The 15,219-nt window shown below is 36.6% G+C and overlaps 1 protein-coding gene across 1 annotated transcript in view; it reads left to right on the forward strand.

Annotated features, from left to right (window-relative positions):
* KCNQ5 (potassium voltage-gated channel subfamily Q member 5) overlaps positions 1-15,219 on the forward strand; it is a 713,228-nt gene that overhangs the window by 478,516 nt on the left and 219,493 nt on the right.

Raw genomic sequence — 15,219 nt, forward strand, 5'->3', positions numbered from 1 at the left:
GAGGGATGATAATTGATAAGCAGCACATGTGCTCTATTAGTATATCTATAAGATTGGGGAGAAGAAGAGAGAAATGAAGGAAGTCTCTAACCCATGGGGCAGATGTTCATTGTGATCCAGTTGGAAAATATGCACAAAATTTGTATAAGATGGGAAAGTATAATTTAGTTGTGCTCTGCATTGTTAAAGGTAATAGCCAGATGGATTAGATCACTGATTAATTTAAGTATTTGAGTAATTTGGGAATTGATTGTTTTCCTTTTTCTGATAGTGATCTGGAGATATGTTTTATAGCCGTACTATAGAATTTGGCTATTTTTCATCTGTCTCTTTATAGTTTATTTACATGGAACTTAAACAAAAATGATGTATAAACAAGGGTATGAAACGGGCTGTGTGGTGCACTGCTAAGAAAGGCAATGGATAGATCCCTGGGCCTGGAGTCGGGAAGAGCTGAGTTCAAATCTACCTTCAAACACTCACTGGCTGCTATCCTGGTTACTATCTGCCTCATTTTCCTTATCTGTAAAATGGGGATAATTACAGTACCCAACTCCCAGTGCTGTTGTAAGGATCAGATGAGATCGTATTTGTAAAGCTGTCTATACACCTTAAATACTATACAGGGCAGCAAGATGGCATAGTAGATAGAGTGCCAACCCTGTAATCAGGAGTTCAAATGTGACCTCAAAACTTACTAGCTATGTGACTCTGAGAAAGTCACTTACCCTGTCTGCCTCAGTTCCTTATCTGTAAAAATGAGGTGGAGAAGGAAATGGCAAGTCACACCAGTATATTTGCCAAGAAAACACCAAAGAGATCACAATCAGACAGAACTGAAAAATAACAAAACAAATGCTATATAAATGCTAGCCAGTGTTAATGGCAAAATATATTATAAGCAAATACAAAGTTATTTAGAGAGTATAAAGAAGTAATACGCAATAGCAAATAATCGATAATAACCATTATTAATATGACACCTTGAGTTTTTAAAGCATTTTGTTCAGTTTTGATGATAAATCTGAGAAACATAGGTCAGTTTTTCTAGTTTTAATTTCAACCAGGACTCTATAGATGGGTGACTTTTATTATAATATTTAAACAAATAAATATCATTTCCTTTATCCTACCCCCCCCCAAAAAAAAACCCACAAGCACAGATGATTAAATCTTGGATTTTGAAATTATAAAAAAAGAAATTCTGTACCATGGACAGCAGTGGATCATAGAGGCAAAGTAAAGAACTGGGAATAGAGTAGCCTAGAAACAAATAGGAGTTTGATTGGATTGAGAAAAGTACCCAAACTATAAAGCTATAATTGAAAGTCATCAACTAAATGGAAAGTATTCTATATGGGTACTACCAGTTACTAAAGTTCATATCTAGACAATGGCTTGAAACAAGGTTTGACAATCAGAAGGCACATTGTTGTTACAGTTTCAAGCAAGATAGCAAGTTAAACCCAGTTTACACTCAGGACCCAAAAGGTCTTTAGGAATTTGAATCAAGTGGGTATAGTTAGGATGAAGAAAGGCAGAAGACTGTGATAAAATAATGGAATTTGGCAGACACCCAGTGGGGCCCCACCTGATTAATTTAGTATTGTTTGATTTGGGTGAGAATGAGAAACTAAGTACCTACTTAAGGATGATTGGATGGAGGCCACACCTGGCCAACCCTGAGAGCCATGTTAGTGTACTACTGACATCAGCAAGAGACCACTCCCAACCAACCAGCTTGAAGGACCTACCCTTTGGGGGGAGGGAGAGAGAAACTAGGAAGTGGATGCTCACTCATAGAAGAACTCTTTTTTTTGGTGAGGAGGAACAAGCGTGGTGGCAGATGGAGAACAGCGGGGGGGAGGGGGGACCCTCTTGGTCGTTCAGACACAGGCGTGGTGGTGAAAGATTTCACATGGGCTGCTAGGAAAGGAAATTGCTTTCTTTCTCTCTGGCTATACCGAATTAGATCTGAGCTAGGATTTCCATGCTAAGGAATCCGTTCTCAATCTCTCTTCACTAACTTATATATTTTAATAAATCTTTAAAAGCCTAAACTCTTGTTGAATTTATCAGTGATTTTAGCCAGCTTCCCCCCAAGACTGGTGGGGGGGGCAGATTAGAACCCACAATTGAGATTTTAAATAACACAAGACCTTGGTTCTAAATCAAAATTGTTCCCAGACAAATTTTTTTATATGATTCCCATAGGGACAGAAACCCATGGCTTGGATTATTAAAGCCTTTTAGCCAGATGCAGAGAAGTGATTGCATCTGACTAGAGATAAATGTACATGTGCAGAGTAAAGGGAATTTATAATATCTGGTTTTGATTTTTATTTCCTATAAAATTTTCAATATTAAAATATTGTAATTTAGTCCTAGATTTGAGCCCCATTATGGCATGGTGGTAACCCTTATTACAAGAAAGAAAAGAGGTACAGCTAGATGACACAGTGGATAAAGCACTGGCTCTGGATTCAGGAGGACCTGGGTTCAAATCTGGCCTCAGACACTTGACACTTACTAGCTGTGTGACCCTGGGCAAGTCACTTAACCCTCACTGCCCCGCCCTCAAAAAAATTAATAACATGAAGAAAGAAAAGCCAATACACCTACAGCTCTAGAAGATGACAATGTTGGAAAGGCTTTTAATACAATTGCAGCAACTTACTTAATCTGCTTTCCGAATTCTAGCCTAGCTAAATACAAAGAGGCATATCATCAGGAGGTTAGCCTCCTGGTGATTAATTAATTGGTCATGGTAATCCATCAATCAAAGAAAAACATGAAGTGGTCCTCATGTGTGGGCCTTTTCTGAGTCTTCATTAATGGTGAAAGAGTAGTGGGAGAGAGGACGTTAAGTGTGAAGAATCACACAGCTTTTACACCATCTGGAAACTTTAATTGAGCTGTTTATACTTTCCATGTGAAATCCTTGACCAATGACCAATAAGAGATATACTACTAAATCATGTGGCATAAAACCTTGAAAACCTAAATATAATAAATCTTAATATAATACTATATATAAATATGTAGCATAAACATAAAAAATCCATCTATGCTAATCCATAATTGTTATGATTATTAAAGATTTGTTGTTGTTGTTCAGTTGTGCACAACTCTTCATGACCCATGAACTATACTATCCACTGGGTTTTCTTGGCAAGGATACTGGAGTGGTTTGCCATTTCCTTCTCCAATGGATTAAGGCAAACAGGTTTAAGTGATTTTCCCAGGGTCACACAGCTAGTAAATGTCTGAGATAACATTTGAACTCAGGTCTTCCTGACTCCAGATGCAGAACTCTTACCTATTGAGCTACCTAGCTGCCTCTTAGTTTATTATGAATTATAATGTAATATTACTATAATTAATATCAATTAATGAATAAATACAATGATTTTTAAATATTTAAGATAAATTGAATTGTTTTATTTATAAAAATATTAGAGGGAGAGAAGATGCAGCTAAACAGAATAAGGTGGCTTACAGGTTCTCCTAGGAGAGGGGAATAAGGGAACTGGCTTAATAACAATAGCTTGTATTTATATAGTACTTTAAGCTTTATGAAGTACTTTATAAGTATCATCTCATTAGATGAGGCAGATGGTTGTTGAGTGATTTGCCCAAGATCACATCACTAGTTGTCTCATGGTAGATTTGAACTCACATCCTCTTGACTCCAGGCCCAGTACTCTATCAACTACACCACCTAGCAGTTTTTTATGCTTACTTTGATAGCTACCTATCATATTTACTATGTGGCAGGAATTTTGGTAGGACCTGGTGATACAAAAACAAAAAATGAAATAGTCTCTACCCTCCAGGAACTTAAAATCTTTCCAGGAGGAGACATGCATATATTTATCTGCATACAAAATAAAAACAAATCATGGGGGAAGGGAGTCAGCAACAACAGCTGCTATGATGAGGAAAGGCTTTATGTAGAAAGTGGTATTTAAACTGAGACTTGAAGAAAGGACAGAGGTGAAGAGGGAATGCTTTACAGTGATTATAAATATCCAATGGGAGGGCAGCTAGATGGTTCGGTGGATAAAATGCTGGGCCTGAAGTAAGGAAGATTCATCTTCCTGAGTTCAAATCTGGCTTCAGACACTTACTAGCTGTGAGAACCTGGACAAGTCACCTAACTGAGTTTGCCTCCATTTCTTCTATAAAATAAGCTGGAGAAAGAAATGGCAAACCATTCTAGTATCTTTTCCAAGAAAACCCCAAATGGGGTCACAAAGAGTCAGATATGACTGAAAAAATGACAATTCATTTGGATATATTTGTATAAACTAAGCTTTATATGCCAATTCTTTTACTAAAAAGTAGCTAACTACATACATATATACATACATACAAAAAAATTTTTTAAAAAGAAAAAAATAAGAACATACATACATGGATAAATGAATAGATGAATCAATAGCTAAATAAATTGATGACTGGATAAACAAGTGAACTAATTAAAGAAAGAATGAATGAAAACAAATAAACAAAATAGATCATGTAAAAAACAAAGTTTTGAGATTCTAATTGTCCCTATTCTGTACTTTTTAGGTACAAAATAGGTCATTATTGTTTTGAAATTATTATTCAAAAACTTGCATTTCTCTATTTTAGAACAGACTATGCAGAAGAACAATGGGAAACTCTTGGGGTTACAGTAGTCATGCAATCATTAAAACAGGATCATGGGTTTCGAACTGGAAGGAAGCTCAGGTTCAATTGAGTGCTTAGGTGTTCATTTTACAGAAGAGAAAATTGAGGCAAAGAAAAATTTTAAAGCATGACCAGCATCACATAACTAATAAGTATTGACAAAATATTTAAACCCAGATCTTTTTCCTTCCAGGTCCAGTGCCTTCTCCACAACACCACTTGTTATCATTCAGTCATTTTCGGTTGCATCTGATTCTCTGTGACCCCATTTGGGGTTTTCTTAGCAAGGATATAGAATGGTTTGCCATTTCTTTCTCCAGCTCATTTTACAGATGAGGAAATTGAGGTAACCAGGGTTAAGTGATTTGCCCAGGGCCACACAGCTAGTAAGTGTCTGAGACCAGATTTGAACTCAGGAAAATGAGTCTCCCTGACTCCAGGCCCAGCATTCTATCCACTGCACCATCTAACTGCTTCTCAACATTGCCAAGTCAGTTATCAATAATCACACTTTGCAGATTCTGCAATGTGTAATATGCTACTGTTGTCCTAAAGCAGGTATCAGTCCCCTTGTTAAAGTACAGTAAGCAAACATTTCCTCTACTATTTTAGACAACCTGTTTGGCTTTATATTTTTAGTGTAACTTGTAGGATGTCTGTTCTGGTTTCATTTCATAACCACTGCCCCCATGGGCATGCTCTAAACTGAGCTCCCCAGAGGCTTTCCTAGGAAACAGTATCTTAAAATAAACAGCAAACCCAAACCACTCAAGAACCAGCAGTTCTGGGCAGGGGGAGGGAATGCCATGAGATTTTGATGGATTCCCCAGATCTTGACCTTGTCTATATGATATTATACAGTGTCTAGATACAGGAAGATATCCTGATGATGGAACACCTTTTTCAGTTTTCATCCAGATGTTTGGTGTCATGAGGCCCCAGCTTGAGAAAAGTGCAGTCATTCTTAGAATATTAATATGACATGAAATTCATATCTCTAGTTTAAATATTCATACAAACCTGATTCCTGATTGACATGGTACTGCTAGGTTGATTTTTCTTTTTAAATCAGGTGGAGAATTTTTACATTTTAATTGAACTAAGCACATATTTTATGGAAATTATTAGAGAGACCTTTCTCCCTCTTCAAAACATATATTGTGCTCTTTTTATGCTGCTTCCTATTAAAATGAACAGAATAAGTATTCAAAAGTTAAGCAGAAGCAGGGATAATGCCAATGAGCTTAGGGTAGGCTGATGTGGTAATTTGGTAAAGGAATAGGAATCTGGAGGCAGGGTAGCATAGTGGAAAGAAGACTGGACATTCTGAAGTCAGGAAATGGGTTCAAATTCTGGCTTTTTTAGTTCATAATTATGCAGCTTTGCAAAAGTCATTTACCTCTCTGAAATGCCACTTCCTTTATCAATGAACCAACAAGCCTTTAAGTGTTTGTGTATGCCAGACACTAAGGACATTAAGTCCTGGAGATACAAAGAGAAAGAAAAACTAACAGTCCTCACTGTCAAAGAGTCTACATGTTAACAGTAGAGACAGCTTATAAATAGATATAATACAGTATAGATGGTCAGGTGGAAGGGGCAGCTGGGTGGTGAACTGCCAGACCACGTGTCAGGAAGACAAGTTCAAATCTATCCTGACACTTAGCTATGTGACCCTGGGGAAGTCACTTAACCCTGTTTGCCTCATCTGTAAAATGAACTACTCCCATGTATTATTCAATTGAAACTTTCAATGTAAATATTATATACCCCACCTGCACCAAAACTCACTGGCTTCCCTACATTAAATTAGCAGTCCATTTGAAGTCCCCACTTCTCAGGAAGGTTCTCAGTCTTTTTTTTTTTAATAGTAAAAAAAATACATGATAAAACAATTTTTTGTTTCACCATCCAACTTGGAATTTAACCCATTCAAAAACTCAACCCACCATTATTATGTCATTTGGGAACATATGTCAACGAAAATTATTATTAATAGACAAAAATTTGGGGAAATCCAGAGTTCTCTCCTTCTAAAGTCTTGATTTTTGTAAAGTTCAGTCTCTTGACTGAATGACATAATGAGACTGGTCGAACTTTCTTATTCAAGACCCCACCCTGATTTGGGTTTCTTTGAATACATGGCCCAAGGCTGGGGGTTGTTTGAGTATAGAAATAAGTCACTCTGTTTAAGGGTGACATGTCATGCTCAGCCCCTTATTTTAATATAGCCCACCTCCCACTGTGTTAACTAATAAGAATTGATTGTCATTCCTTTTCCAAAAGAACATAAGCCCTTAGCCCACTGCCATGATTGTCTTTGGAACAGCCAAATGACTGCCCTCTTATCAATAATATGTTGGCCTTATTAATAAAATTATTAAATTACCCAGAAAGTATGCTTCCTGAATGTTTTAATTGCCATACAACTGAGAGAAACATGATGAATGAAAGATATTGATGATATATAGCTAGCTATTCATGTGTTACTATTTGTTGAGTTACAAAATAAACCCTTAAATGAAGAACTGACATTACCATCTCTTCCAGTAGAGGTGTGGTGGATTGAGAGTTGTCCCTAAAGCTGGGAAGACCTGGGTTCAAGTTCTGTCCTTGACATATATTGGCTTTGTGACCCTGAGCAGGTCACAACTTCTCAGAGCTTTATGCCACTTTTTAAGTCTATAAGTTGCAGAGAAGGTGCTACCCTGTACTGGGAGAGGGCATTTTCTGAACTGAATGTTCCAAATACAAATGAAATCACAGGTTCTGGCCATATCCCATATCTTTTCTTGCTTTCAACTTTATTACACTAATCTCCAAATAATCATAAAGAATTAAAATAACCAAGTTTTCATTTATCCCTGATAGACCTTCAAAATGACCATATAGTTATTGAACATGTATAACCTATATCAAATTGCTTACTGTCTAAGAGAAGGGGGGGGGCAACTAGGTGGTGCAGTGGATAGAGCACCAGCCTTGGATTCAGGAGGACCTGAGTTCAAATCCGGCCTCAGACACTTAACACTTACTAGCTGTGTGACCCTGGGCAAGTCACTTAACCCCAATTGCCTCACACCAAAAAAAAACAAAAAAAAAACTAAGAGGAGGGGGAAGGTGAGAGAGGAAGAAACAAAATTTGGAACTCAATTTTTTAAATGAATGTTAAGAATTGTCTTTACATGTAACTAGGAAAAAAATAAAAGAAAATAAAATCATAATGTCGCTTCAATTTTTCCTAGATGTGTTGAGATGCAATATTTGTTGAAGACCCTTAAGGTCTATAGATGCATAACTAGTGTGGAGAAATTTTCATAAACTAAAAAATATTATTTTAGTTTTTCAGAACTCAATTTACCTTTCAAAAGGATTGGAACTAAACCTGTGGTTTCACTGGTATTTATTTGTTGCTGTCTTTTCATCATTTCATCAGTGCCTGACTCTTCATAACCCCATTAGGGGTTTCCTTGGTGGAGATACTGTATTGGTTTGTTATTTCTCTGGCATATTTCACAGATGAAGAACTAAGGCAAACAGGGTTAAATTACTTTCCCAGGGTCATACAACTAGTATATGATACCAGATTTGAACTTGGGTCTCCCTGACTCCAGATGCAATGTTATATCCACTGTACAACTAAAAAATATAATTGAGAAGGAGAAGGAGGAGCAAGAGGAGGAAGAGGAGGAGGAAGACAAAGAGGACAATGATAGCAAGCCTTTATATCATACTTCAAGTTTTGCAAAGTCTATACAAATATCATCTCACAAAACTCTAGCAGGTCGATGCTATTATTATCAATATTTTGCAGATAAGGAAGCTGATGGAGGCATAGGTTAAGTAATATAGCAAGTATAGTAAGTGTCTCATGCCCAACTTGAACTCAACTCTCCTTGACTCCAGGTCAGCACCACCTACATACCTCTCTCTATCAGGATACATTGCTGCCTCTGCAAGATAGATTTTCCCAGAGAAGTGAGAGTCAATGATTTGCCCAATGTCACACAGCCAGTATTAATGAGAGATGGGAACTGATCCCAGTTCTTCCTCATTTCAAGACTGGCTCCCTACTCACTATACTGAGCTGTTTCTTTATTTTATGATCATAAATACAAATGAGAAATAATAATCATTTAATCTATTATCTTTTCTAATTGGGTTTATAAAGAAACGGTTCTGGGATGAGTTGGTATCCTGCTATTATTCTTTCCAGCTTAGAAAACTCATATCTAAATACCTAATAAGATTACCTTCCCATATTAAGTAACAAGGATGATGATTGGATGATCATGATCATGATTCCTCATAGAAGGAAAAGCCAGAAACACAGACTAATTATGGTACATTACTATGAAAAAAAATTTTAAAGACTGAGAACCTACCTTAGAAGTGGGACCTTCAAATGGAGTAGAAGTTTAATGTAGGGAGACCAATGAGTTTTACTGGTGTGGCATTTGTAATAAAGTTAGGAATTTGAGAAGAAAAGATCTAAGAGAAAGAACTTCATGCTTCACTTAACTCATTTTCCCCCAGGTGGTTTACATAGCAACCAGGAGCATTATGGGGGGAGCTAGGAAGGTGCTGAAGGAAGTATCTCCCTTATTTTGGGGTTGTTGCATGGAAATGTATTATCCATGTAGATAAGGGAAAGGGAATGCGGAGAATTTGCAGGGAAGACATTTTTCTTTTATTTAATTTTCTATACTATTTGGCTAATTTCATTGTTTGGAAAATCTTTGTCTGGAAAATTTTTGTCCTTTCTGGGTGCCTTAGTAAAAGTCAACACAACCCTGAGAGCTTGTAGGCTATTATTCTAAGTGGATGCTGACCCACAAAGTGACTCCAACTTTGGGTAGTTTTCTGTGAGCTTATGTGTGAGGAAGTCCCCAAAGTGTTACAGAATCAAACAAAAAGTGTACTGGAGTTACAGTAAGAATACTTGGATTTGGTCATGTCCGACTCTTCATGACCCCATTTGGGGTTTTCTTGGCAAAGATATTGCAGTAGTTTGTCATTTCCTTCTCCACATCATTTTTACAGATGAGGAAACTCAGGCAAACAGGGTTAAGTGGCTTCCTGACTCCAGCCCCGGTGCTTTATCCTCTGTGCACCTAGTACCTATAAATGTGTGTATCTTCCTCTGCTCTGTGAAGTTAATAGCCACCTGGCAACTGCCCATCAGCTGATACTAATTAAAATTTTTCTCTTCTAGCCTTTCCTCTTGACTTCTTGTCAAATACATATAAGTGGGAGGAATTACTCTTCAACCTGATCTTAGGATCTCTGGGCTCAGGAATTCCCCAAAAGCATTTAATAAATGTTTGTTAATTGATTGATCAATTGGTTAAATTCACAAAAAGAAAAAAAAAAAGGAGGGACAGCTAGGTGGCAAAGTGGATATAACACTGGCCCTGGATTCAGAAGAACCTGAGTTCAAATTCGGCCTCAGACACTTGACACTTACTAGTTGTGTGACCCGGGGCAAGTCATTTAACCCTCATTGCCCTGCAAAAAGAAAAGAAAAGAAAAAGAAAAAAGGACAGATTGATGAGGATCTTTGAATGGTTAAAATATTATTAGATGAGGTCTTATATAATGGGTGATCATAGGCCCTATATACATAAATGTGGGCAGCCAGGTGTTGAAATAGAGCACTGAGCCTAGAGTCAGGAAGACTCATCTTCCTGAATTTAAATATACTCTCAGATACTTGATAGCTATATGACCCTGGGCGAGTCACTTAACCCTATTCCCTTCAGTTTCCTCATCTATAAAATGAGCTAGAAAAGGAAATAACAAACTACTCTAGTATCTTTGCCAAGAAAACTCCAAATGAGGTCATGAAGAGTCAAACACAACTGAAAATGACAACAAATACATAAATGCACAGAATTTACATAGAAGTACTTTTGTGGCAGCAAAAATCTGGAAGTAAAGTGGATGCCCATTGATATGGAAAAAAAAAACAGAACAAAACATGGTAATGGAATATTTTTACTACTTAGGAAATGATGAAGATGAAGAGTTCAGAAAAACTTGGGAACACTTGCATGAAGTGATGCAGAGTAAAGTTACCCAAATCAGAACAATTTGCATAATGACCACAATAATGCAAAGCAGCACAATATTGAAAGAAGTCAAAATTTTGATCACTGCAGTCATCCATTGCAACTCAGTAGTATTGTCAATAAAGCACACCTCTTGCTTTTTCCTGCATGGTCATTATGTTTATTTGTTTTACTTAATTGTACCTTGTTTATGAAGAGGTTTCCATGGGTGATGAAGGTGGACAGTCACTGGGAAGTAACAACATTTTTTTAAAAAATCAACATCAACAAGACTTTTTTTTTTTTTAGTGCGGACTGTCAACTTCTCCCAGATGGCAATCCTCTGAAAGGTCAAGAGGGCTTTCAAAGCTAGAGCTGCAAAGTTATTTGGCAGTGTTTAGAAAGTCTCTGAGGAATGAATACAGACTGTAGTCTGTGAAATGGGCTAAAAACATCTCAATTCCCTTTCTTAAATAACAGATAAACCACCATGACTAGCCTTTTATTGCTGTCCTTTGATCCCTATAAAATAAAAATTATAAAATTATGTAAGTTATTTTAAAATAATAAAATAGAATAGAAGAAAAATTCTCTATCGACCAAGTAAAATCTACATCTAGCCTTTTTAAAAGGCTTAAAACCAGGGTAGCTAGGTGGTGCAGTGGATAAAGCACGGGCCCTGGATTCAGGAGGACCTGAGTTCAAATCCGGCCTCAGACACTTGACACTTATTAGCTGTGTGACCCTGGGAAAGTCACTTAACCCTCATTGCCACTCCCAAAAAAAAGGTGGGGGGGGGGCTTAAAACCACAGGGACTATTGTGTGTAGTTTTTGCCTGTGAATTTCATTTGAAAGTCAAAGAAGGTAGAATTCATCCAGAGGTGAAGCTTCAGGGAAGATTTGGTTATAATTTGAGCACCCTAAACTGTAAGCAGCAAAAAGAGAGAGCCTAAAATGGGATGCTTCAGCCTAGAGTACAAATAGAGAGAAGGAAAGAAAAATGGAGATAAGTATTTATTCAGAGCTTACTATGTGTCAGGCACTCTGCTAAGTGTTTTACAAATATTATCTCATTTGATCCTCACAACTACTCTAAGAGATGACAGCTATTATCCAATTTTGCAGTTGACAAAACAAGCAGAAGATCTTTCCCAGGATCAGATAATTAGTGTTTGAGGCTAGATTTGAAATCTAGTCTTTCTGACTTCTGGTCCAATTGCTATAAATACTTGACCAGAGAAGGACAAACATAGTTGATGTCAGAAGAAAATTGTATAGATATACTAGTCCCCAACACAAGGTCCCCCCATGACCTCGAGGCTCTAAACCATTACAACAAAAACAGTCACAGGTAAACTGGCTATGACAGTTGTCTTGACTGAATCATCAGACAACTTCTGGAAATAAAAAATTAAATCCTGGGAACTAAGGAAGAAATATTAATCATTTAGAAAGATGGCCAGCAAGACTTCATCTAATATGAAAGATGGTTCGTTCTTATGATTCAACAAATATGTGTCACTGTGTGGGGAGATATAATAATGTGTCACATATTTAATCCAAATAACCATATCTCAGATTCCCTTTTATATATCTAGTGACTGCCAAAAAACCTTTCTTTAATTATAAAATTGAAACTTTAAACCAAGTTGATGAAAATAACGTGGATACTAGAGTAAATGCATGGCCATTTTTAAAAAATGTCATTCTGAAAGAACAAAAGTTTTTTCTTAATCAAGGTATCTTTTATGAATACAACAGTATATACCTAACTGACTAGACTTTGAGCTTGTAAGGGGGAGTATCTAATTTTTTCCTTAAAGCCAATTCTTTAAAAAAAAACCTCCTATATCATTCACTGGTTATTCCTGTTGCCTGGAATTCTCTCCCTCCTCATCTTGCCTCCTGGCATCCTGGACTTCCTTCATGTCTCTACTCCCTTTTCTGATCCCCCTTAAAGCTAGGGAGTCTTCACTCTGTTGATCATTTCCAGTTTATCCTAGATAGATGATAGATAGATAGATAGATAGATAGATAGATAGATAGATAGATAGATAGATAGATAGATAGATAGATAGATAGATAGATAGATAGATAGATAGATAGATGGATGGATGGATGGATGGATGGATGGATGGATGGATGGATGGATAGATGGATGGACAGATGGATGGATGATAGATATTGATCCATCACCTATAGATCATCTATCTATATCTATATAATATATATAATGCAAGTGACTATGTACAAACAAGAGAGAGAGAGAGAGAGAGCTTTTCATGTTCATTTGCATGTTGTTTCCCCCTTTAGACTGAGAGCTTCTTGAGAGGCACTGATTGTCTTTTGCCTTTCTTCCCTACTGCCTGGCATGTAGTACAAGTGTTTAAGAAATGCGTGTTGACTCACTAACTTCCACATATTCTCTTTATGTCTATAATCCAAGATTGTTAACATTTAAATAATGCTATTCATTGGATACTTAGTTATTTTTCTTCAAAAAATTATTTTAAGTTCTCCCTGGTTGAAGGAGGAGTACAGGTTGTACTATTTTCCTTTCAAGTACTCCGTTAAGGTTCTCACCCTTTATTGTTGATGATTATTTAGTATGCACCTTGGTAGACTGACTAGAATTCTGGAACTGGAGTTAGACAGTCCTAAATTTAGAATCTACTTTAGATCTTTTACTAGCTGTGTGACCTTGGACAAGTTACTTTCATTTCTCTTAGCCTCAGTTTCCTTATCTGTAAAATGGGGACAATAATTGTACCTGCCATATTGAGTTGTTGTGAAAATCAAATGAAATAATAAATGTAAAGGTCTTTGCAAGTCTTAAATCTCTGTATAAATGTTAATTATTTCTATGCATCCTGATGCTAAAATTGTTAACCTTGAACTCTCTACTTCCCACATTGACTCAAACACCAGAAATAAAATTTTTTTAAAACTGAGTTACTTTTGCCATTGCCCTAAAAAAAGTTCTCCTTTCTCCCTAATCCCCACTCCTTTTTCCCAAGTCATTATATTAACCTAAGAAATATTGAAACTGACGTGAGAAGCTAAGAAAATTTTCTTAAATTAAAAAATAACAGTTCTACTAAGGCTCCTGCATTGTTTAAATAATAACAATACTATGTTGATTACATCATACTTTTAAAAGTACCTTTGCAAAAGTTCTGGTGGTCCATGAGATTTTCAAGATGAATCCTACTTGAATTGAATCTAGAAGGAAGAGAACCTATGAGGCTCAGGTTTTCCTTTTCTGATGCTTGAAGCATTTGATTATGTCCAGGACTTAGGTGATGCAAACTTTCCTTTCTGAAATTCTTCCCATGATGGAAAGGCTGCAAATATTGTGTCTGCTGTCTAAGAGCTAGCCTAGCTAAGTACCTCATCCATTAGTGGTGAATTCTTTAGCTATGACCACCTATGAAACAAAGAAAAACGTGAAATGACCTCAACCCTGAGCTGCCCCACTACACTTCTACTGAAGCAAAGGAACAGAAAATACCAAAGACTAAGCTTCACAAAGTGTTATGACAATCTCAACATAATTATTGTTCTGTTGTAATTCCAAGTGTGAGATTCTTTTCCAGAGAGTTGTTCTATTACTGTAGGAACTGAATCTTGCAGATATTGAGATTCTAGCCAAAAATGAAAGCAGGAGAGAAAAAGAAGTGATAGCTAAATGGGAGGGTAGTTCGCAGATTCTCCTTGGAGAGAGAACTATAAAGGAGTTGACAGCATGGATTTTATAATGTACCTAAAGGTTGTAGGAAACATTCTTTAGTGGGATAATCCATCTCGCCTTGTCCAGTCTTTATAATGAGTACTTACACACCAATATATGTTGCAGAGGATAAAATGGTTGGAAAATTCAATGAAGAACTTGACAAGACCCTCCAAACCAGTGATCAAATGAAATAATATGTGTAAAGAATTTTGTGAAGAGTTGTTATTGTTATTATTATTATTATTATTATTATTATTATATAGATCAGTACTCTGACATCAGTGAAAAAGTGGACACAAAGGAGGATAATTTTTAAAGTAGGAAAATATGACTCAGGATTAAGAAGTGAAAGAGACCAAAAATATGTAGACTATTCAAAAGACTTGTTACTGTACATCATTAATATTTTCTTCAAGAAGCAGGTACATTGTGAATATGATGAACCCTCCACTCGTTATTTTGTTAAGTATTTTTTAAGTATTTCTCTAGAACAAAATATAATCTTGATAGTTCTCTTTCAACAAGAATTCTCCCATGCATATGTTGTTGCCATGAGAGAAACAGTCATAGTGGCATCTTTGTTCAGCGACCCTTTGATGGTAAATCTCAAATGAGGCATGATATGGAGAGACAAGCTCACCAAAGGTATTTTTTACAGTTTTGGAGGTTGTGCTGCAAGTCCAAATGAAAAGAATTCTTTGTAGAGGGCATACTTTTCCAGATGTTCCTGTTTGTGGAGGACATTGTCCTAATTGCAC

This window comes from Dromiciops gliroides, chromosome 4 (assembly GCF_019393635.1).
Source record: "Dromiciops gliroides isolate mDroGli1 chromosome 4, mDroGli1.pri, whole genome shotgun sequence".
Classification (NCBI taxonomy): Eukaryota; Metazoa; Chordata; class Mammalia; order Microbiotheria; family Microbiotheriidae; genus Dromiciops; species Dromiciops gliroides.